Here is a 5,770-nt window from a genome sequence, read left to right as displayed (position 1 = left end):
GTGGCATTTTATACCACTTAGAACGTCTTAAAATAGCTTAAATTGGTGTCTTGAAATCAAGTATTTAGTGAATTTGATGCGTTTTTCTAGTGTTTGTGCATTTCAGGGTATTAGTTACATTTTGGGGGAGTAATCATCAAGAATAAGCATTGGCATGTGTCTAGCATTGCGAGAGGGAAGAGAGGAGCATATTACAGCGAAGAAACGGAGCAAACTCAGAAAAAATCCAGTAAGGGTCTGAGCGCCCGCTCAGCTATGCTGAACGGCCGTGCAGGGTCGGGAAAAAAGAATATTTATTTTAGACTTCTATTTCTGTTTGGCTTCCAACTTCTTTGTAATCTGAGTTTTATGGGACTTCTATATAAGTAGATTCAGAGACGTTTTCACGGGGTGGAATCGTTGTATTAAGCAAGGAGAGAAGGAGATAAGGAAGAAGACTGTTTTAGCATACCGCAACGAAGAGGAAGCATATTTTCTTGTGATTCTTTATTTCGTTGTAACGTTGGATGCTAGTTTTCTTTCTTTGAACCTATTTACTCTTGTGACGTACTCTGGTTTAATATAATTAGTTTAGTTATTATTCTCTTGTGTTTATTTATCATGTTTTCATATGAACCCATGATGACGATAAGTGCTATTATAGGCTAATCGTGATCATGGGGTCGTAAAGGATTTACTATGGAATTCTTTAGTTAGTTGTTTAATACCTTAGTGTGTGATGATTGTATGATATCTAGTATTGGTTGTGCGTATTCATCTTATGTGCGTCGCGAACATATAAGATAGGGTGTTAATCTCTTGTGAAGCGACGGTGGATCTCGAGATTTAGAACTTGCCATGCTAGCATAGGTTCATGTATGATGTTGCATGATTAGTGGGTAACTCTAACCGTTTTATTCGCCCTGTGTAATCAAAAGGAATAACTTGTGCTTAAATCATTATGTTGTCAATTTCTGTAGACATATAGGGACTCAACATAATTGATGCCTATTCAACTTCTATCTTAATTGTGGATGTTTGGTAGAATGGTATTAGTACAATGAAAGTTGGCTTTTATCAGTTTCGTGTTATTCGATTAATATCATCACTGTTGCATGCTAAGGGTAATAACAATGACTATTGAAGGAAGTAGTAATGAAGTTGTGATCTCATGAGTGTTTTAATATTGTTAATTCGAAGTGTTAATAAAGTGGTTAATTTTAGTAGTTAATTGTAGTTAATAATTAGTTAATCAAAATCTAAGTGTTATTGTCTTAACATTTAGAAATAATCATACATTGGTGAGTGAGTTTAATTGAACATAATTAGTCCAAGTCTCTGTGGGAACGAACTAGAAAGTATTCTATATTACTTGCGAACGCGTATACTTGCGTGTGTTATTAGCGCGTGTTTTCGCCCTAACATTCATAACCGAACTCATCGTCACCATGGGTTCCAATGAAAGCATGGTAAATAAACTAAGATAAACTAAGTCTGAAATAACTGAATAATAATAACAAAGTACGTTAACAAGAGTATTAGGTTTAAACGACAAAGAAAACAAGCATCCAAGATTATAACTTAAGTAAAGAGTCACAAGTAAAAACAAGATATTCTTCTCCTTCGTTGTATTGTGCTATTAGGTCTTCTTGCTGCTATCTCCTTGCTCTTCTATATGAAAAACATCTTTTTATTTATATATATAGGCTTTTGGATGACCTGGGCTTTCAAACGCTCAAAATTCAAGTAGAAACAGGATTCCGAGAAAATGACCTGGCAAAGCCGCCCCCAAATACCAGCGCAGCCGCCCTGAGTTTCTGCCAAACGGGCACGGCCGCTCCTAAGACCAGCTCGGCCGCCCCGAGCTTCTAGAAAAAAACCGATTTTTCTTGTTTCCTTGACTTCTCGTGCTGGTTTCTTGCGCGCAATTGACCGAGGCTTCATCCTAACACTCTTTTAAACATAAAACATGCAATATCCATTCCTTCTTTCGAATATGCCCTGAAATGCAAAGCACTACAGCAATACATCAAAAACACAAACAACTTGAGTACAAAACACCAATTCGAGCCTTTACAAAGCGTTCTAAGGGGATATAAATGCCACTTATCAATCTCCTCAATAAAACCATCCTCTAAAAGCTTATTAACTTCTTGCTTGATGGCTTCTAGCCTTTCAGGCACGAAGCTCCTTTTCTTTTGCTTTATAGCCTTCCAATTTGGATCAATAATCAACTTGTATGTGATCAACTTAGGATCAATATCAGGCATATCTTCCGCCAACCATGCAAACACATCTTCTTGCAAGAACTTTATTAACCTCCCTTTGAGGGGCTCCTCCAACGATGCTCCAATTAAAGTTATCTTCTCAGGATCTTCGGGAGCCAAAGGAATCGAGATAAATTTTTCAGCCGGCTTCCCTCGATTTTCATCATTCTCACGGATGTCCATATCTTCAATGGGTCGAACCTGCCCCCCAACTCCATCTGCCCTTAGCCAGGCTACATAACAGCTTCTTGCCATCTTCTTGTCATCCTTTTCTTCTCCTACTCTGTTCCTTGTTGGAATCGCTGAATGGTAGGACAAAGGGACTATCATGAAGGCATGTATGCCCGTCTTTTCCATGATTATATTATATGTTGACCCAGCCTTAACCACCACAAAGTTCAACATTTGCGTAGCTTACCTTGGCTCTTGGCCCATTGTCAAAGGTAGTTAAATTATCCCTTCAACAGGACATTCGATTCCAGTGAACCCATAGATCGTCATAACATTCGGGGTTAATTGAAAATCATTGTATCACATCCTTATAAAGGTATCATAAAGTAAAATGTCAACTGACGCTCCATTGTCTACAATGGCTCTCTTTACAGGGCTATTTCTTATGATAGGTGTTATGACTAGGGGATCATCATGAGGAAACTTAACACCTTCCAAATCAAAGTCATCGAATGTCATTGACACTCCGATCTTAGCCATTTTTGGGGCTTCTCCAACTATGTGCATGACATATAGTGCATAAGCCTTCCTTGAGTTATTAGAAGAGCCTGCCGCAGTTGGCCCTCTAAAGATCATATTAATCACCGGGCCTCGTGGTTGAGGATTTCGCCCCTGATCATCTTGATCCCTTCTTCGGTCATCGAAATTTCAAATTTCTTCTCCCATTAATGTTCATTTCTCCCCTCTCACCATCTCAAGTGTACTTACTAAGTCTTCCTTTTTGAATAAGGAACTCAATCTCGTCTTTCAACTATCGGCACTCATCGGTGTCATGGCCAGCATCATTATGAAATAGACAATACTTGCTTTTATCCAGCTTGGCAGGATCGGCCTTCAGAGGCTTTCTCTAGCGAACATATCCATCTCTCTCAATTTCCATCAAGATTTGACTTCTACGAGCATTCAGTCAAGCATACTTAGTGAACTTTTGTTCGAGTCCCCTTTCTTTAGTGATGAATCAGTATCTTTGCTAACCCAAGGATACTTGTTCTCTGCGTTGTATTCTTGATCTGTTTTCCGTTTTTTGCCACCAACGGGCTCGTTGCTTATTACTATACTCTTCATACTTTCCTCAACTTGGATATACTTTCATGCTCAACTTTGGAGCTGTAACATATTCTTTGGTGGTCTTTTTGTCAGAGACATGTTAAAGAATTCATCCTCGGTTCCCTATTGCAAAGCAATCATGGCCACCTTATAATAAAGATTTGGGATCTTCAAAGCCTCTTTTGTGAAATGATTCAAGTAGTCCCTAAGAGATTCATTTGCTCCTTGCACAATGCTCATGAGGGAAACTGAGCTTTTTTCATGCACCTTCTTGCTACTGAACTGTTTGATGAAATCCTGACTCAAATCTCTGAAGGATCCAATCGAATTCGGGGGAAACGGTTGTACCACCTTTGAGCCATCCCTGATAAGGTTTGAAGAAAAGCCCGACATTTAATTACATCATTCACATGTTGCAGCAATAGTGCATTAGAGAAATTCCTGACATGATTCGTTAGATCCGCAGTCCCATTGTAGGAATTTATAGTGGGCATCTTGAACTTTCCTGTGAGATGGGTATTCATGTTTTTTGCTTTAAAAGGTGGGGCTGGATCATATGGGTCTCCGAGGGGGAGAAATTCAAATGGGTTTCCTTGAGGGACATTCAACATTTTCCTCTTGGGAGTTTCCTCCAAGTCAATGACTTGAGTAGCGCCTCTAATTCCTCTAACTCGGTTGATTCTGATGGCTGCTTAGCCTGACTAATCTCCACATCTCTCTTAAGCCTTAGAATTTCTGCTTCATGAGCGCGTATCTTTTTTTTTTAAAAGTCTGGGATATCATTCCTTGAGTTTCCTGAAGCTCAGGGCGCCTACCGATCCGAGTTTCCTGAAGCTCGGCCGAACGCTGAATCCAAGTACTCGTTTTCAACCCTAACCCGATCCGAGTTTCGAGTACTCGGGTTGAAAATATTTTTCTAGAATATCACTCAAAACTAGGGTTGACGACGATTATCCAAAGTTATAGTGAGTTTTAAGTTTTTGAAGCATATATATTAAAATCTAAATAAAATGAATTTAATATATAAGGGAGAACAATTAAAAAAAATCATATCAATTAATTTTCCGAGTACTAATTTGATTACTCTCCGAGTTCCAAGTACTCGCTTCTCCGGAACGAGTCGAACCCCTTTCTGTTTTTTACAACCTTGGTATATATATTTTATTATTCCGATTTACAAATTACTAGCATATAACCTGTGCAATGCATAGATTGCCTTTAACAATTTTTAATAATATATATTTTATCCTATATATAAAATTAAAATATATTTCAATAGTTGGAAAATAAAATTGAAGAACATAATAAATTATAGTAATATATGTTTTATGATAATCTGAGACTTCACTAAAAATAAATAATATAATATAATATGTTGTTCATTGGACTTGAACCCTGAACCTGTAGAAATCGGTAAATTAAAGAACATAAATGTTAAATATAATACGCTGTTGATTGGATTCGAACCATGAACCCTGTGAGAGTAGTTTAAATATTAATATAATAGTACTTTATTGTTGCATCCTACGGTTGCCATCCATCTATTTTTAGATCTGTCGATTGTTATTTGTCATAACAACAACTATAATATAATAGGTTGTTCATGAGACTGAACCTGAACCCGTAGAAATTGTTAAAACAAAGAACATAAAAGTTTAAATATAACACGCTGTTGACGGGATTCGAACCCTTAATATATGAGAGCAGTTTAAATATTAATATAATATTATTTTATTGTTGCATCCAACGATTGCCATCTATCCTTTAGATCTGACGATTGTTATTTACCGTACTAAAAAGCTGTACCGAACAACCGATTAACAACCAAATAAAGAATGTTCTGCTCATAATAATATAGTATAAATACATAAATGTTCTCCTCGTAAAAGTATAATATAGATAGTTATAGATTTTATTTTAAAAACTTGTTTGTTTTTTGGACACAAATTTGGTAATTAATTGTTCCGATTTGGTTTGAAGGTGACATTTAAAAAACTTGTGTTGATTAAATAAATCTTACACGTGTTACAGATTTCGGAAATCGGACCTATTCGGTTGAGGCACCGATTTGCGATTTATCGGGTGATTTTTAAAAAGTCGGATAATTTATTGGCGATTTATCAGAAATTGGTCAAATCGGACAAATATTTTTGACCGATTTTTTAGCGATTTATCGGCAATTTTTGAAAAATCTGCCGATTTCTATAACAGAGTTTAGTTACATATAGAAAAAAATATATATTTAC

Source organism: Apium graveolens, chromosome 4 (genome assembly GCF_009905375.1).
Source record: "Apium graveolens cultivar Ventura chromosome 4, ASM990537v1, whole genome shotgun sequence".
Lineage (NCBI taxonomy): Eukaryota > Viridiplantae > Streptophyta > Magnoliopsida > Apiales > Apiaceae > Apium > Apium graveolens.
Note: the sequence above shows the minus strand (reverse complement) of the source record.